At 37.8% G+C, this 20772-nt stretch overlaps 1 pseudogene; it reads right to left on the bottom strand.

The window, feature by feature from the left end:
• Window positions 1-9035: 9035 nt before the first annotated feature.
• Window positions 9036-9749, bottom strand: LOC149830020 (uncharacterized; annotated as a pseudogene).
• Between the last annotated feature and the right edge of the window lie 11023 nt (window positions 9750-20772).

Genomic DNA, 20772 nt, shown 5'->3' with positions numbered 1-20772 from the left:
GTCAGAGATATGTAAAGAATTTATTTCATCTAAGTTCTATAAGACATAAAAATTCTTTTATCAATGATTTCTCAAAATTTCTTCAAAAAATATCTGTGACAAATTTCATTCATGCATGATCTAGGTTTAGAGAGCATCATGAACATATTTCATAGGGCCACACGCCCCCTTCTTTTGATTGATTCCTGAACTTTATTTCAGAAAATTGATTTTCCTCAAATTTGACCTGATTTTCCTCAAAATCGATTTTCTCAAAAACCTTTGGTGTTTCAAAGATTTCTCAAGTATTTTCCAAGATCAATTCATGATTTTCCAAGTGATACTCTCAATTTCATAGTTCAAATTCAGAAAAATCAACTTTCTCTAAGTCATTTTGAGTTTTATCAGAAATCGATTTCCTCAAAACTTCAAGATTTCTTCAGAAATCAATCTTCTTTTCTTCAAAAATATTCTCTCAACAAGGCTCACGATTTTTAATGTGTTATCTTTTTCAAGGATTTTCTAAGTATTTCAAATCTTTAAGGCAAACATCATGTTTTTAAACCTGCATTTTCAGAAATTCATAGCACATGCCTGATTCTTTGTGCATTTAGGAAATAGAACATGATTTAGACAAGTTGAGCAAAGCAAAGCACTGAATTGATTCTTGGTTCAATTACCCCTAGTAAAGGTGCGAGGAACGGTTGAACCTCGTACCGACAGGCGAGTTCCATTCTTCGAAATTATCCTGCATTTTAAAATGGAGGTGAATTATTTTCAAAATCTTTTTCAAAGGTCAGTTTGACTTGCAAAAATAAAATATTGCAATGATAACAGGTTTGGCGACCGTGATGGGACCTGCCTTCACTTGATCAATCTAATGCTCTGCTTTGTTCAAATTATCAAAATTGTGTTCTACAAATGTCAGCTTTTATTTCATGATATCATGTGAACCTAGGAGCCTAGACTCAAACCTAGCTGACATGGATCTCATGTAGACTTAGGCATGGTTTGGTAGGACTGATTGAGGATGCATTATTCATGCTCACGTAGACTTAGGTCTAATACAATCCTCCTTAATCTAGGATCTGATTGAAAACAACGTTTGCTTCTTAAAGTTTTTCAAAATTCTACTTCTTTAGGACTTAAAGCCATCTATTTTTCTGCATGTGATCATATTTCTAAAACAACCCCACCTATCTTTACCCGGTCTTCATGTTGCTGGGATTTCTTCCAGAACCATAGTTCAGGACAAAACCTCACAACTGGGCCACCTATTAGGGTTGATCCCCCCTGCCACGTACCGAGGGTCATAGTCCAAAGTATATCGACAGGCGCTCAAGGATGTTGGAAAACATAAGCCTAGAACCGGAGAAATTCTTTTATGCCACGTACATCGAGCCTTGGCTTGAGTATATCGGCATAACATAATTGAATACAGATGATCTGAGCCTTAGAGTTAGGGTTAAGGTCCCATAGCTATTTCAAAATTTATGCATCTAGAGTCAGCCTTTAGGGAATGTTGTGTGTGCATACTTGTTTGTGCAGGATGTGATTGAATGTACTTTATTTATTTCCCTTTATTTTTATTATTTTCTCATATTTTCCCTATTTTTTTCAAAAATACTGAACGATTTTCAAAATCCCCTATTTCCATCTATTTTCATGAATCCTCTTTTTATTTTTCAAACCCTGAACAATTTTTCAGAAAATTCCTCCATTTTTCTTTAAAAACTTTAGGTGATTTCCATCCTTCCTTTCCTCTGGATCTCAAAGTTCCAGCCTTGTTTTTATCCTGCCTGCAATTTCTTCAAAAATTATGTATTTTCCCCAAAGTCTTGTCCTTACTTCCTCTTTATTTTTCAGTTTATCCTGATGGCATCTAGTCAACTTGATTCAGTCTTTCCTGAGGGCCATATCTCCTATGAGATGTGGCAAGGTCTCCCTGATTATTGAATTCTGAATATCGGACCTTTCATCTTTCGGTGGTACTATTCTTGGTTTAAGAACTTCTCTCGTATGTTCCCAGACCATCTAAGTGACTGCGAATTGGAACTGACATTAGCAGTGGGGGAGCAGATCATCAACGATAGTTTGATTCAAGCATTAGCAGAGCGGTGGAATCTGCGTACCTGTACCTTTTGGTTCCCATGGGGAGAGATGACTCTACTATTGGACGAATTCTTAGATATTATGGGTCTACCTGAGCCAACTGGTCAGCCCGGTGGTCCGATAGAGCAACAATTTTTATCAACGTCAAGGGATTGGACCCCCGAGCTGCTCTAGCCTGTATGACTGGATGCAGATCCTGGCCACTGATTGAGGCATATGAGAGCCAATATATCGATCTATTCAAACTATACCAACAGTATGAAACTTTTGCAGAAGTTGATTCTTTATCCCGAGCACCGCGAGAGAGGATTTGGCACGCTATGGTCTTGTGTACAGTAGGACTAGACTTCTTCCAGGACGGACAAAATTATATTGATATCAGAATAGTACAGCTTTTGCGAAAATGGGGAAGTCGACAGACCAATCGTCTTTTAATTGCCATGGCCGCACTCGCCTTCTTATATCGCGGCTTGACCCGCTTCGTGCTTAAAAATTCAGTCCTAGTTGAAGGATGCATCTACGCTTTACAGTCTTGATTCCTTCAGCATGTACCAACTCGAGCCAACTCATTCATATATAACAACAAGAAGCCATTACTCATCGCTCGGTATAGATTTTTGATCGAGAACCTCCATGAAGAAGAAATCATGTGGGACTATTTCGACTGTCACGAGTCACTCCCTTGGTACACCTATGCATATGGCAAACGATTCAAGCTACTCAGACCATTCTTATCAGTTTATTATCATCTATAGCGATGTGTCAGACAATTCTTGCAGAGACAGAAGCGCATTGAAGCTCGGTTATTGTCAGGCATTGTGCCAGAATTCGATCTGAAGTCTGCTCAGTGGTCTGGAACATACTATTCTACCAAGCATAGTTGGGATTCTTTTGTAACCCTCACTGTTTTTCCTGGTCCCCGAGTATCTTCTGATTATCATGAGTGGTGGAAAATTGTTTGTCCGCCCCCTCTTTCTCAAGCTTATTATAAATAAAATCATTTTTCTTTTGCAAATAATCTTTTTGTTATGGTTTGACGACCTCGCCTAGGTAACAAGGCATATTTTAGTTGTTTATCTCTTTCTACAAAGAATATCAACGTAATTATCGTAATTCCAGCGATGAACCATTCCCGGGTAATGGGATATCCTTCAAATCGTCAATCTAACCCTCATCAATCGCTTTCTCCCCTACTCATTTTATCCCCAAGCTATTCTTCAAAGCTAATTGCCCAATTTTGTTCTGCAGAGAGCACTAGCAATCTTACATGATTCAGACAAGGTCCGGCAGGAAAACCATACCAGTCCAACACATTAGTTATTCATCAACATCTAAATAAGAAATGGCCTCCCCACGATCTCCCGAAAATAGAAGCCAACAAGGCAATACTGATATTGACCCTCAGATGTATTCATTGTCTCAGAGAATGATGAACAAGATGTTGTCTAAACAGACAGAGGCCAACTCAGGAAAAGCTCATAATAAGAAAAAGACCAAGGGTCGGGTATTGAAAAAGCAAGTAAAGATATCTAAGAAGCATATCCAACATGAGGATATATCTGATGAATCAGAATCGGTGGGTGACACCGATGAAGAGTTTGAGGCCTAGCAGGCAGTTCACAAATCAACTCAAGGGCAGGGGTCGACCCACAAATTCAAAGATACATCTGTCAATGATTCTAACCAACCACAACTTAGAGATGTGGTCAAAATGGTCAAAGATCTGAAGGCCCACGACAGGGGTAAGAAGGTCTTCACGAGCGAAGACTTCTATGATGGTTTGGATGGAGATGACAATCTCCCCAAAACATTTATCAAGTTCGATGGTTCTAGCGACCCAAAGGCACATCTGGCTATATTCTTTGCTGAATGTGCAAAATTCAAGCGAGGCAATCAAGCTCTCTTCCTTTGTTTCCCTCGCAGTCTGGAGGGAACAACAACTAAATGGTATTCAGAGCATGTCAATCCAATCGAATTGAAAGAGTTTGACAAGGTGGTGAATTTGTTCATCGAACAATTTCTTTTCAATGCCGAGGCACTTTCAACTCTCAGGCATCTCTGTGGCCTCAAGCAGAAAGAAAATGAGAAGGCTAGAGTTTTTATTCACTGGTGTGATTTTTGTAATGGTTATTTTTAACACATATTTTTATCATTGAAAAGTATTTAGAAAATCACCACCCAACTAATAATACCGATTTCCCATGTAAGTGGTGAGTCAGATCGATCCATAGGGAACATGATATACTCAATATAAGACTAAAAATTGCATTTCATTGATATTGCACTTGTTCAATTACAGAAAATATTACAATGAGGAATAAATTGAACAAGAACAAAAGAAGTCACGCAGTGACTTAAGCCCGCAAATGCAAGGGCATCTTTGTCATTTAACTTGATGCGATCATCGATCACTGGGACAAGATACTCTTACTGCAACTTAATATCACCTGCACGACACAAAACGGAGTTAGTAAAACTATTTACATAAATTAAAAACAAATATTTCTAGGTTAATGCTAAAATTAATCACTAACCTAATTCTACGTAATACGAGAGAATACCGAGCTAACTTCCTAAACTAATTATCCTAACACTATTATTAACTCTGGAATAATGTTAGAAACCTAATAAAACACTAAAAATTGAAATTATAAAACTACAAAAAATCACAAATGACTATTTTGCCCCTACGCTACGCGAAACCCTAATTTCTGATAGGCGATTGAAAAGTGATTCGTAGATGGCTCAAACAAAGTCCGATTGGAGTGATTTCTGTTTCGTTGAATTCCTAACAGAACCAGAAATTCAGCGAAGCTTTCATATCCTGAATATTACTCCCAGAACATCGGATGTAGGCATCACAAAATAAGCAAAACTTACACAATAAGCCTATTTAGAAAATCTAATTATGCGAAAGGCAAAACCATGCAAAATTGAATCCTAAAATACTAATTAATAAACTAACATGTATATTTGCTAATCCTCAGCCTAAGTAAACTAGTATCCTACAAAACTTACTAATTGTCACAACAAATCCTACGCTCACAATTCAACAAACCCGGCTAGACACGCGATTATAGCTGGTTTTGATGTAAAAGTGAAGATTTGTTGCAACGAAAACCTAAAATGCAATGGAAACCTATTTTAACCTAACTACCCTCTATATAGGACTAATTACCAACTAACTAAACTTAAAAACACAGTGAAAATACAATCTCACAACTATGCTAGGGTTTTTGGAAAATGCCCTCAATCGACTAGAGTGATTCTAGTCGATTTGAAAGGTTTGAACCAAATAACTTCTAAAAACACTAATATTCCCTAATCTAAGCTAACTAAATTCATTACCTACTGTGACTAAATAAATAACACCTAACATATGCTAAAAAAAACAGTTTAACAATAGATTAAAAACTCCTATCAACTAAGCAATGCTAACATTGACTAAGCATGGAACTAAATTCTAATTAGAGCTATCACATAAACGACTATAATATGCACACTCAAAATGGCAATTAAACTTAATCTAGTGCTGAAACAATTCACTATTTATATACATATTAATGCTAGACTATTGCTACTTAACATAAGCTAACTAGATAAACCTGAATTGCTCTGAAGTATCATTAACCCTAGTATTAACTAAACTCTAAACAAAACTTAGCAAGCATATCATCAAACTAAGCTAAAATCAACTCACTATTCAACAATGAAACTACTACAGTAAGACTGCTAAACAAAGCAGATTATATAAGTCTACTAATCTACTTCAGCACAATACTTCAGTCAATCATAAAAATTAACACTAACAAGGCTAGCAACTAACACACTAATGAAACGATATTAGTATAACATACTTAAACTCACTACTTAATAGTGAAGCACTTATAGAAATTCTATCAACACAGAAAATTATACCCAAACAAAGCTATTTACGCTATAACACCTAATTCAAAATACATTTAAAATATATAAAAAACAAAGTTAATCCAATATACTATTAGACTATACTGCTGCAGCCTAATTACATTCGCTAATTAGCTACCAAACAGCTAATCTAGCTGCCGTTAACATAGAAAAAACACGATAAAAAACTATTTACCCGGTTCTACCATGTTCATGCTTAAAAAAAACTAAAACAATCATTTAAAGTCTAACCAACATTTCTAACACAGCAAAATGCATCCTAAGCTACAGAAACAGAGAATACAACTGCTAATTAATTAATCCAGGATTTACAATGGAGCGCTTCAGCCGGCTAGAAGTACTCTAAGCGGTGGAAGCGCTAGAGAGGAAAACAGTTGTTCAAGCCTTTAGAATGCAAAAACAACTTAAACAAAATTCCTAAATCACGTATGGTGCTGGTTTAAGTACTATATAGCTATGCTATAGCTGAAAAAAAATAGAAAAACACAGACCATTCTGAAAAGAAAAACAAGAGCACACACAAGTGGGTTTTACCTACAAGAAATGGGATGCGAAGACGTACCGTGCACTACTTCGGCAGTCCGACGAAGGGGATGGTAGAAGAGAGGTGGTTCAAATCCTGGAAGGTGCCTCCCACACTGCTAGATTCTGTTGGTTAATACATACTACTGCTACTGCAAGTGGCTGAAGCAAAGCCTTGAAGGTTCACCGAATTGAGGCAGAGAAGATGCCGGCTAGAGGGTGGGCGGTCACCCAAGGGTCATAGACAACACGACCATTGGACGTTCTCTCCTTCACGGCTGCTGCCCTGCAACAAAAACAATATACAGTAGGGTTAATGAAGTTAGTATAATACAACAAATGGAAAGTAGATAAGAAAAGGGCGAAAGGGCAATGATGGAGACAATAACGCTCAAGGGTTGAGATGGCCAGTACTTGGGCGTTAGAGGAGATGTTTTAATGAAAAAGAAGAAGAGACAGATGGGCAGGAAGGATAGGGGAGAAGGAGCTGGGTGGAGCGATTTCCAAGACAGGAACAATGTGAATAGGGTTTGGGGGCTTTTTATAGAAGAGGCTCTCTTTTCTGGAAATTCCAGAAAAGAGATTAAAAAATACTTATTGCCTAGGTGCCTATTCTGGAGGGGATTTTTAGCAAAGGTTTTCAAAAATGTGAATGGGGTTGGATATGGGTTGGATCCTAATGTTTTCGCCCAGATCCAAGGCCTAGAATGGGTCTTTGGATCCACTTTGACCCATTTCACCCTGAGGTCCGACCCGTTTCACTAAAAATGTGATATCTCTCTCGTTTTAAGTCTCATTCAAACGAAATTCGAACCATAGCTCAATGATATCTAAATGCATCTAAGTGGAGGTTATCAACCTATAAATGATGTATTTTTGCAATAAAAATATATTGTAATTATAAGTGATTTACGTATCATCAAATACCCTCATGCTAGAATAATTGCTAGTCCCTAGCAATATACTCTACTCTTGTGATGAATATGAACTACCCGAATAAAATGCAAATTTTATTAAACAACTAACTCACTTTTGTAGGAATCACGAATGCATTTAGCACATACAACAAGCCCTTTTTGAACCCCTGGGTTATCCCTGTGGACGAGCAAGGTCTCGTGAGGGTTTGCAGAGATGCTACCCACAAATATCAAAAATCATGCAGAAATTGAAAATTTTCTTCTAAAATGCTAGGCAATTTCAGAAATCAATTATAGCAAACATTTCATGTAATTTTCACTCTCAGGACACAATTAGAGATTCTATGCCTCCACGATAAAATTTTTCCTTTCACTCTTCTAAAAATTGCATTTATCTATGATTGTTTCTCATAAAATCGTGTATTGTCATGCTATTATTCATTTTTCATCACTTATATCTTTTTCTGCATAGTTTTTCATTCTACTTCTAAGTAATGACTTTTTCTTTTCATTAAGCTCTCATTTTCATTGGATTTTTATTTTTTTTCAAATTTTCGGATTCTTTTCTTTTCTTTTCATTTGATAGCTTGCATGTGGTCTGCTTTTGTGCCTTGTGCAATGTTAATGCCTTCTTATACCACTATTTGTATGTCAAGGGCATTAACTAGGCACAAAAGTGACTTCCTTCATTTACCCCTTCGACATGAGGTTCAGACACTTCAACTTGTGTATGATCTCAGCTTCTAAGGTTCACGAAGTTCTTACTTTCCATTTTAAATGAAATTCAAATGTTTCAACTTGCGTCTGAATTCATCTTACTAGAGATTGTGAAATCATCCAAACAACCTAACACAGGCTCTTATCTTTTGATCTCGATCTTTTTCTTATATTTTTCATTTACATAGTAGTTTATTTTAAACTGTGCTTACTTATACTTCATGATTCAAAATTATCTTTTCATATTTAAATACAGTCTTTTCTTTGAACTTCACATAAATACTCACTCTTTTTAGCTTTGTTTAGAAAAAAAAATTCCTTATGGGGCTTCTAAAAATTCCTAACATGTCAGATTATGTAAAAAACATTCAGATATGTTAAAAAAAAATTTGAAACGCCTAATTTATGAGTTTTAGCTATTGAAATAGGATAAATAGAACAAAATAGTGTGTATCTACTGACCCCCCCCCCCCCCCCCATGCTTGAATGACATTGTCCCTAGTGGCATGCAGAGATATAAAAATGCAATGTAGATGCTTACTAAAAAAAATTGAAATTTAAGATGGGAGAAAGGATAGATATAACTTGATATGTGGGGCCTCTTGCTGATTCTTGACTGGATCATGCTCTGCCACTAAGCATACGCCGATGCTTAGTTTTCAGCTGACCTAATCGATTGTTTGTTCTCAAGGCCATGTCCTAAATCTAGTAATTTGTACTCATACTTAAACAATCAAATAAGCTAGCATGATTTAAATCAAATATAAGCTTATCAGAAATCAAATAACGAAATAAAAATAAATGCTGAACTAAAAATCCTAATTCTACTATGTACATAAAATACATTTTTTTGCTCGGACCCTAGTCATTTGTGAGATCCCAGACCTCGCACTCATTGGCCTGTAAGACATTTGAAATGTAGGGCTTCAGTCTTTGCCCATTAACCTTGAACGTGAAATTGGTGCGTGGGTCGACTAGCGTCACTGCCCCATGCGAAAACACTTCTTTCACAGTATAAGACCCATCCCATCATGATTTCAACTTACTTGAGAATAACTGCATGCGAGAATTAAACAACCACCCCTGTTGCTCCGGCTCAAACACTTTTCTGATAATATGTTTATCATGAAAGGCCTTAGTGCGAGCTTTATACAACTTGGCATTCTCGTATGCATCATTCCTAAGCTCTTCTAGCTCAGTGAGTTGTAGTGCTCGCTCCTTGTCGGCCTGGGTCATATCAAAGTTAAGCTTTTTAATTGCCCAATATGCCCTGTGTTCCAATTCTACAGGGAGGTGACATGCTTTTCCAAAAACCAGACGGTATGAGGACATTCCAATAAGGGTTTTGAACACAGTCCTATATGCCTAGAGAGCATCATCTAAATGTTGAGACCAATCATTGCGGTCCGGGCGGATTGTCTTCTCTAATATCCATTTGATTTCTCTATTAGAAAACTCGACCTGTCCACTAGTCTACGGATGATAAGGAGTGGTGAACCTATGATTGACAGAGTATTTTCTCAAAAGAGGAGCTACCTGTACGTTCCTAAAATGTTTGCCTCCATCACTTATCATCGCGCGTGGCACACCAAATCGACTGAAAATATTGTGCTTAATGAACTTAAGCACAATGCTAAGATCGTTGGTCTTGGTTGCCACGGCCTCGACCCATTTAGACACGTAATCGACTGCCACTAAGATATACACATTACCAAAGGATGGCCGGAATGAGCCTATAAAATCTATGCCCCAACCATCAAAAATCTCAACAATTAAGATCGGGAGCAAGGGCATCATGTACCTCTTGGACATGTTCCCTGTCTACTGACAACGGATACACTTTCTGCAGTATTCATGAGCATCTTTGTGGAGTGTGGGCCATAAAAATCCAGACTGCAAAACTTTTGTAGTTGTCTTCCTGCTACTAAAGTGCCCTCCACAGGCTAGCGAATGGCAAAAACTCAGGATGGACTCCTACTCTTCCTTCAAGATGCACCTTCTAATGATTTGGTCTGCACAATATCTGAATAACTCTGGTTCGTCCCAATAATACTGTCTGACTTGTGGTAAGAATCGCTCTCACTCATTCTTAGTCCAATGTGCAGGTATCTATCCCGAAACCCGGTAGTTCACAATATCTGCGAACCAAGACAGATGTGATGTTCCGACGGCCATAATCTGCTCATCAGAAAAGGTGTCACAGATCGACCTTTGGTTTTGAGTGGAATCCATGATCAGTCTCGAAAGATGGTCTGCTACTACATTCTCACTTCCCTTCTTATCTCAAATCTTATGTTCAAACTCTTGTAGTAGCAGGACCCATCAGATGAGCCTCAGTTTGGTGTCTTTCTTGCTGAGAAGGTACTTCAATACAACGTGATCAGAATAGACAACCACTTTCGAACCGAGAAGATAGGACCTAAACTTATCCAAAGTGAACACTACCATGAGCAGTTTTTTCTCTGTCGTAGTGTAGTTTATCTGAGCATCGGTCAGAGTTCTGCTCGCATAGTAGATCACATAGGGCTTCTTATCAATCCTTTGCCCTAAAATGACCCTCAACGCATAATCGAAAACATCACACATGATCTCAAAAGGAAGCATCTAATCCAGAGATCTCAGGATGGGCGCAGTGGTTAAGGCCTCTTTGAGTGTCGCAAAGGCCTTCATGCAATCATTATCAAACTCAAATGGTTGATCCTTTGCCAATAAAGAGCAGAGCGATTGAGAGATTTTGCTAAAATTTTTGATGAACCGCTTGTAAAATCCAATATGCCCTAAGAATGAACTCACCTGTCTAACAGTGGTAGGCGGGGTCAATCGGGAAATCGATTCCATCTTTGCTTGATCAACTTCTATCCCTCTTTTGGACACAATGTGTCTAAGCACTATCCCTTCTTGGACCATGAAGTGACTCTTTTCCCAACTCAAAATTAAGTTTGTCTTTATACACCTACTCAGTACTCAAGTAAGTTTCTGGAGGCAATCCTCAAACGAAGAGCCATAAACAGAGAAATCATCCATGAAAACTTCTATGACATCATCCACCATGTCAGAGAAGATAGCAATCATGCACCTCTGAAAAGTTGTCGTGGCATTGCAGAGCTCAAACGCGAAGGTGCCATACGAACAAGTAAATATAGTCTTTTCTTGGTCATCAGGGTGGACAACTACTTGATTGTATCCAGAGTAACCATCCAAAAAGCAGTAGTAGCTCTGTCGAGCGAGTCGCTCTAAGATCTGATCAATGAATGGTAACGGGAAGTGATCCTTCTGAGTTGCAGCATTCAACTTCCTATAATCAATACAGACTTGCCACTCTGTGGTGGTCCTCATCGGGATGCTCTCCCCCTTTTCATTTTCTAAAAAAGTCCCAATTTCTTAGGCACGGTCTGAATCAGGCTGACCCACTGACTATCAGAAATGGGGTAAATGATTCCCGCATCCAACCACTTAACCACTTCGTTCTTCACCACTTCTCTCATGTTGGGATTTTTCCTTCTCTGCATATCCCGCACCGGTTTGGATTCTTCATTATAATGAATCTGGTGCATGTAGAATGAAGGGTCTATCCCTCTCAAATCTGCTACTCCCCAACCAATTGTTGCCTTGTGCTCTTGCAAGATGTCGATCAATCTATGCTTCTGCTCCTCCGTGAACTGTGAGGAGATGATCACAGGCAGGGTCTCACTGTCTCCCAGATACGCATACTTGAGTAAATTCGGTAAGGGTTTTAGCTCAAGTTGTGAGGGAGACTCTATCGACGACTTTGTTGGGGTCTCAGCAAGTGGTGGGAGAGGTTCAACATGTGCTCTCCACGAATAGGCACCTAAAACAACCAAAGACACATCTACACTATCCCTAAAACTATCTTCTATTGTACAATACACATCTAAGGAGTCATCTGCCATATACATCTCGGGATGTGCTTCCACTAACTCCTGAACAATATCTATATGAAAGCACTCTACATCTCCCAATTGGCCCATCGCGGCGTTGAAAATGTTCAACCTAACCTTTCGATTTCCGAACGATAGATCCATGGCTCCGATTTTGCAATTAATGCACACATTGGCAGTCGCTAGGAAGGGTCTACCAAGAATAATCAGAGTCTGGTGCTGGCTGTCAATTGCCTCCATGTCGAGAATGATGAAATCGATCGGAAAATAGAAATCATCTACTTTCACTAGCATGTCTTCCAAGATGCCTCTCGGCACCTTGACTGATCGATCTGCTAGCTGAAGCGTAATAAGGGTCAGTTTCATTTCTCCTAGCCCAAATGAATCATAGAAGTATTCAGGCAAGTGTGATCATCGCAAAATTTTTCCTTCTCTTGTATTTCTCTCTCTTCCTTATCTTTTCCTTTCAAATCCCTATTTCCTCCTTTTTTTGAAGGGAGAAAATAAAAGACAGAAAAGAAGATAGAAGAGGAAAGAAAGGAAAGAAGAGAGAGAAACTCTTTTGCGAAGGTCTCACTTGACCTTAATTTTGAAAAGATTTAAAAGATTATTCACCTTCGTTTTTGAAATATTTACGGGAAAATTGGGAGACGGGGCTCGCTCGTTGGTACGAGGTTCAACCGTTCCTGGCACCTTTACCAGGGGTAATCGAACCAAGGATCAAATTTATGCCTTTTTGCTTTGCCTATGAGATTATCTAAGAATTTATTCTAAGTCTAAATGCATAAATAATCATGCTTGTGCAATGCAAGGATGTAGGCTCTTTTTGAAAAATGATTTTCGAAATCTTCAAGTGTTTATGAGAGGGATTTGATAATAGAATGAAGAAATGGTTTCTAACTTAGAACTTAAGATTTAAAGTTCTAAGCTTTTGGAATAATCGGAGCTTGGGAAAATAAACCTGAACTTCTAAAGGAATGATTTTGAAGTTGAGATAAAGGGAGCAAAAAGGAATTTTTTAAAGTCAAGATGGACTTTGAATTTAGAATTTTGAACCTTAGATGAATGTTTGAAATGGAATTGAATTCTGGTTTTTGAAGTTTGAAATCAGAATGAGTTTTGAGAAATCTAAATAGAATTGAAAAATGGAATTGGTTTTTGGAATTTTAGGAATCAAGATAAACTTGGATTTTTGAAATCTGGAATGAAATGAAATTGGATTTGAAGTCTGAGATTCAAGATGGAATTGGATTCTGGGATCCCAAATGAGATTTTGGATCTGAAGTCTGAGATTCAAAATGAAATTGGATTCTGGATCCTAAAATGGATTTTGGATCCTAAAATGGATTTTGGATCTGAAGTTTGAGATCCAAGATAAAATTGGATTCTAGATCTTAAAATGAATTTTGGATCTGAAGTCTGAGATTCAAAATAGAATTGGATTCTGGATCCTAAAATGGATTTTGGATCTAAAGTCTGAGATCTAAAATAGAATTGGATTCTGGATCCTAAAAAATGGATTTTGGATCTGAAGCCTAAGATCCAAGATAGATTTGGATTCTGGATCCTAAAAAATGGATTTTGGATCTGAAGTCTAAGATCCAAGATAGAATTGGATTCTAGATCCTAAAAAATGGATTTTGGATCTGAAGTCTGAGATCCAAGATAGAATTGGATTCTGGATCCTAGTTGGGATTGGGCTTTAACTCTAGATTTGGATTTTGAAAGTCCAAATGGGACTTTCGAAGATGGGTCTGGGTTTTTTTAAAAACCCAGATTGAATTTAAAATTTAGGAAGAATCAAATTTTGAGATTCAGAATCAATCTCAAAACTTGGATTTTGAATTTGAGAATCAAGACTAAAAAAATAAAGGATAAATTTGATTTGAGTTTTTGAAAATCAGAAAATGAATCAGAGATCTCAAAGTTAAATTGAACTTTGAAATTGAATTTGGAAAGGGAATTTTGAATATGAAATTGAATTTTGAAATCTCAAAGTCAAATTGGACTTTGAAATCGAAATTTATATCTTTGAAAAAAAAAGAATGAATTGAAATAGTGATTGAGGAAAGATTTTTGAGATCACTTGGATTTTGGAAAAGAATTTTGAAAGTATGATGATGTTCTATCTTAGATGATAAATGAATTTGAAGAAATTTGAAATTGGACTTGAAAAGCATATCTCATTTTTTAAACGAATTAAAATAAGATTGAAGATATAATACATCCCTGACTATGGTCATTGAATGTATTATATAATAATCATATTTCAATTCAGATGAAGAATAAAATACATTTTTGGTGCTTTTATAGAGTTAAAAATGAAATTAACTCTCAACATATCCTGACTATGGCCATTGATATATATCTTGAGTTAATTTTAAGTTAAACTCTGATAAAAGAAGGAAATATTTAAAATATGATGATTTTTTTTTAGAAAGAGATCCAGTGTGGATCCAATGTTATTCCATAAGAGATAAAAATCCTAAGCATTGCCCACATTTTGACTATGGCCATCAATGTGAGTCATTTGCTTAGGATTAATTACCTCTTATTTGAATGGTGCACGTGCCATTCGTGTTTCACCATAGTGGATTTTGAAATAAAAGAGGGAAAATGAGATGAAACACATGATTTTGAGATCTATATGCTCATACATTCTAATCTAGTATTGAAAATGTAAAGAATTCTCATTAACATCTAATTTATTACAACTCGAATGGAATTGAAATTCAAATTCCTAAGCTAAGATGGAAAATAGCCTTTTCTACCTAATCTCTGCAAAATTCAGGTTAGCATAAGACAAAAGATGAATATATAACAAAAGCACCCTATTGAATTTTTAGGATGCAAATGATGGAATATTAGTGCACCTACCTTGTGCTGAGAAGGTATTGGTGATTTAATGTATAGAATGTAAATGAAGGAGCATGTCATATTACAAAACACAAAATGGTAACTAGGTATGAATGATATCAGGTCCAGAATAAAACAACATGGTAAAATGAAATTGAAAACAATGGAGGAGATTATATTCAAACTAGTGCAGAGATTGGTGCCTATGTAACTATAAAACATAACTACTATGGTCATATTGGGATACTCAACAACCAGAAAAAAGGCTATTAACTGAACATGTTGCAAAGCTGACATAACGACAATGTGGTTGTATCGGGTTATGACTGACTGTTATTGACTAAGAAGTGGATAAAATATCCTACAAACAAGATATATGGAGCAAGGAATAGGCAGTGGGCAGACATATATTTAAACTGGAATGTTTTGAAGATGGATATGAATGGTAGCAGGGGAGAGGCAATGGAATGAGGGTAACTGTAAAACCCGTGAAATTTATGAAATTCTAAATGAATAAAAGGGATCCGTTATGTGAAATAGTAAGATTTTAAGTTAGGCAGTACAATTTTTATGACTTGTGGTTTCTAGAACGAAACCGATAACAAACTCTCACAAGTGGTTTTGGATCCGGATCTTGGCAAGATCCGATGATCCAACCCGGTTCACGAGTCCAAGTAAGGAAACCCGATGGTTTCGGGATGATAGCGTGAGATCCGAAGCATATTTAAAGTAAGCGAGTGCAAGTTTAAAATCAACAGGTGAAAAATCCACTTGAAAATGGAAGAAATCCATCAACAAGGAAAAACGTCCCAATATGACATAAAAAGAATATTTCGCAAAAGTAAACAACAAGTGGTGAAGTGGAGTTATGGTAGGACACATAGGGTTGTAGAGTTGCAACCTCAATTCAAAACCCCCTGTGCACAAATTATTTTTTTGTCACAAGAAAGTGATGTTTTCTACCTTGGTGAAAAGGGTAAAAACGTGGGATTATGTTAAGCCTAAATTTTTGGCTTTTCTATCTAGCTTTACCAAGGATTGAGGAGAATCCTAGGTGACATGGAAGAGGGATACCCATAAAGCAAATAGTGAGGGAAGTTAGAGAAAATCATGCCATAGAGAGAGGGGGGCATTGCTGGAAATAGACATCACCCACCAAAAATGTGAGATTTGGGTGAAGATTAATGATTTGAAAATTTAGTAACTTTCCCCTAAATAGAGGAGTTAAATAAGAGATTTTTGGTAAGGAGTTACATTAGACGTCTCTCTCTCTCTCTCTCTCTCTCTCTCTCTCTCTCGATGGTGGTCGACCTCCATTGTTGGACTGTGTGGACCTCCCTTGCTGAACGCGTGAACATCCATCATCGACGTGGGGTGCCGCTCTAACGAAGAGAAGGGGTTGTAGCCTTGCCGTCGTGAGACTCCAAAGAGGTAAGGAGCATTGCTATTTGTATGTAAGTGGTTGATGCCTTGTTGCACATCTATGTTGCAATATCATAGAGTTTACGCGACAAGCACCACCTGTATATAGGAATGTTTAGGGCCTCGAGACCGAGGTGGCATGAGCGGAAACACCTACTCGCCAATAGGTTAATATGTAGTGGTTCAGCCAATGGTTCTCACCCTTGGCCAACGTTGGGGCACTGTAGTGTTCTTTGTAAGGGCATTTTGTTCCTATGTGTATGCCTGGTGATATGTAGTACTCATATCAAAACCTACAGTTCGAATCTATGTAGGAAAATGCATATATTTTGGTGTGGGTGTTAGCCATGACAGATTCAAGATCGAAACAAAAATAAAGTAGGCAAATGGCGTGAAACCTTAAGTATCTCGGATTATTAATTCATGAAATTATTGTTTTGTTGCATTTTCTTGTTCAATACACCTTTCATACCTTGTAGATTGAATGGTTTTAATCAAGTCAGAAGTTATGTATACGTGATTGCTATTTCACATCATGGTAAAAATAAAGATATATCATTCCTATTGGGTAATTCGATTGGATTCGATGTTTTTTAGTGTGGAATGCACTCATATTTATAGTTGAAAGATTCCATACATTGAGGATGAAAGGGGTGGCAAAACAGTCCATTTAGAATGATCAAAATGTTTGAAAAATAAAAAGATACACCCTTTTAAAAGTTACAAAAAAACAGCAAAATTAGTCGACTGAGACAATAGTTAGTCGACTGATAATATGTTCAGTCGACTGATAAAACCTTCAGTCGACTACTGCTAAAATTTCTAGGAAACAGACATTCTGTTCAGTCGACTGATAAAACCTTCAGTCGACTGATGCTAAATTTTTTCCAGAAAACAAATATTCTGATCAGTCGACTGATAAAACCTTCAGTGGACTGATGCTAAATTTTTTCCAGAAAACAGATATTCTGATCAGTCGACTGATAAAACCTTTAGTCGACTGATGCTAAAATTTTCAGAAAATTGATATTCTGTTCAGTCGACTGATAAACCCTTCAGTCGACTGCTGCTTAATTTTTCCAGAAAACGGACATCCTGTCCGGTCAACTGATAAAACTTTCGGTCGACTAATTTTATGATCAGTCGACTGATAAACCCTTCAGTCGACTGCTGCTAAACTTTTTCAGAAAACAGACATTCTGTCCGGTCGACTGATAAATTCTTCGATCGACTAATTTTACAAAAAAATAACGTTTTGCTTAGAAGATTTGAAGCCAAAAAGGTTGGTCGACCGGTGAGCCTATTGGTCGACTAATAAACATGAAAAAAAATTGAGTAAAGAGTTTTCTAAAATGATTTTCGTGAAGTGTTCTTTTAGAAAAGTTTTTCTAAAGACTTTTTAAGTGGAATGCAATTGAAATATCTATGAAGGAAATAGTTTCGATGGAAAACTAAATATGTGATTCACATATGGACTTTAGGATTATGTCCAATACATGGAACACACATGATAAAGTTGGATAATGCCATGTTGCGGCATAACCAGTGGGGGTACGAAACGTACACTCAAACTCATAAATAAAACTGAAAATGCCGAATGTTTGAGTACTCGACACAAAGTTGAACCAAAATTATGAGAAATTGTGGTTGGTGCCTTTGAGGCATTCGATGGGTAATGTGCATATACTAAGATCAACCTGAGTATGAATTGGGGTTTTGAAAGTCCCCTGTGGTGGAATGACTTGCATATAAGAATAAATAAAATTAAAAATATGCACACATAACCTAAATATGGGATTCTGGGTATACCTGAAAGATGGTATATGTTACTGGTTTCCCAGGGTTCTGGGTACATCTGAAAGAAGATGTATGTTACTGGATCCAAACAAACAAGAATGAAAATTTATACACATATAAATTAAATATGTTGGATTCTGTGTATACCTGAAAATGGTATATGTTACTGGTTTCCCAGGGCTCTGGGTACACCTGAAAGATGGTGTATGTTACTGGACCCATGGTCTACCTTGAAGAGGGTAGGTGGTACAAGCTTCGTGGACATTCTTGTTCTTGTGAGAGCTAGGCGTCTCACCCGGTCCCCAGTCCATGAAGTTAGGGGACCAGGACTACCAGTATGTCCTAGGTGGTAGATCCAAGTCTTCTGCAGAAGTACAGGGTGCATCCTAATTTTTGTTCTAGCCACTAGGGAGTTCTCTCTCGGTCACTGACCGTCCTCTTTGGATATCCCTACGGCTAGTCATACGGGTTATTAAATAATAGACCTCCGTATGGTCTCAGTCCGCTACGAGGTCTTTGCGTGTGCGTACCCACAGGGTAAGAGTAAGATAAGCATTAAATAATTTAAGTTGACTAGAAACTTATCTCTAAAGAATTACATTCTGTTGAGTTGACTTTAGTAAAACTTGTGGAATCTACAGCTTGTACTAATGGGGTTAAATATACATCTAGTTCAATCAACTTTTGCACTGTATCATGAATTAGAAAGCATAATCATCTTCTTAGAATGTTATAAACTTTCATGCTAGTTATCTGCAATTATTGCACATATTTGTACACAAGTCACTGAGCACCACATATAAATATAATGCTTCTTATGCAGACAAGGGAGTCTGACCCTTCTGCTTTAAATGTTTTTCAGGTAGCAACTAATTGAAGCATCAGGGTGTCGTTTTGGATAAAGCCAAGAGATCTCATTTATTCAGTATTCTATGTTTGAACTCTGATTAGTAGATTTACATTTCTGTTATGGGATGTAATTAATGACATTAATGTTTCAATTAATGAATGGTATGTTTAGTACTTCTCTGTTTTACCCTGTAATGCGCCCGACTTGTGTTTTCCGCACTTCCGCTATTTAAAAAAAAAAAAAATTTTACTCCAAAATTTTTACTATTAAACGTTGGGGCGTTATAGCTTTGGTATCAAAGCAGGACTGAACAATCTGAGATCTTGGCTCTTCCAGCGACCGCGATGACTCTGTAAGTATGTAGAAAAGTTGTTTTGTAATGTACAAACAAAAACCATATGAGTATGTATGAGTATTTCACAAAATTATGGCTAAGGTGATAATGAATTTCAAATTGCTCAAATAGATGGCTTAGGCAAACCGCTGCAACGATATTATGGAAACGCTACATAACCTGGCCGAAGTAGTACGCCAACAAGCTACGACAATGCAGCAGATGGGTGACAATCTACAACATGTGGCCCATGAGAAGAGTACAAACGGTGGGACTATGTCCTACAAGAAATTCATGGACATGGATCCTCCTGCTTTCTCCAAAAAGACGGATCCAGAAGCTGCTGAGAGTTGGATCCGGGAGATTGAACGTATCTTTCGAGTACTGGAGGTGCTCGAGGAGCGTCGGGTGGACTTTGGGACATATCGTCTCAAGGATCATGCTGAAAAATGGTGGGAAACTACCAGGGCAGTCAAGTTCCAGGATGGTCCTGTATCTTGGACGGAGTTCGTAGAGGTTTTTAACGCTGCCTACTTTCCAAAGCACGAGAGGGCGAAGAAGATGCAAGAGTTCTTGGACCTACAGCAGGGTGAGATGTCCCTCGCCGAGTACATCACTAAGTTCCACAGTTTGGAACGCTATTGCCCAAATGTGTATACATCGGATGAAGATCGAGCAATGAAGTTTGCTCGAGGCTTGAAGACGGGCTTGAGAAACCGTCTGTATACTCGAGGGCCAAAGAGCCTTGACGAAGCCATTCAGGTAAAATCACTATATTCCTTGTGATACAAGTCTTATTTTAAGTTATCAAAATTAACACTTAGACTAGCAAGAAATGTTGACTAGTTATCAACTATCCTTGTTATTCAGGTTGCGACTCTCCTCAACGATGACTGGAAGGATGGGCAAAAGTCGCAAAAGAACAGAACGGGGGTTCAGAAACCCGAGTTCAAGAAGTGGTTTGGTGGAAAACGTTTCAACCATCAAACCAAGAAACCAAGGCATGACGGAGGTACCCGACACATGCCAGGACAAAATCAAAGGTGTCAGAAGTGCAATCGCTTTCACCCCGGACAACAGTGTCCCCGTGAGACAGGAGGATGTCTCTACTGTGGAAAGATGGGGCACTACATTAAGGAGTGTCGGAAGAAGCTGGCCGATGATGCACGGCGCGGCACTGGAGGACAACAGCCACAACAACATCGTGCACCACCACAGCCTCAGGCGGCTCCACAACGCGTAGCTGGACGTGTGTATGCTACTACAACTGACCAACTGGAGAAGGGGGACCTTGTGCAAGGTACCGTGCTTGTTTCGGGCCAAGCTGCCCTTGTCTTATTTGACTGTGGAGCTTCTCATTCCTTCATTTCTTTATATTTTGCAAAACAACTTAGAATCCCCATAGAATCATTGAATCAAGAACTAGTAGTGTATAACCCT

Source organism: Nuphar pumila, chromosome 8, assembly GCF_984573655.1.
Source record: "Nuphar pumila chromosome 8, dmNupPumi1.hap1.1, whole genome shotgun sequence".
Lineage (NCBI taxonomy): Eukaryota > Viridiplantae > Streptophyta > Magnoliopsida > Nymphaeales > Nymphaeaceae > Nuphar > Nuphar pumila.
This window is presented reverse-complemented; position numbering and strand designations above follow the sequence as displayed.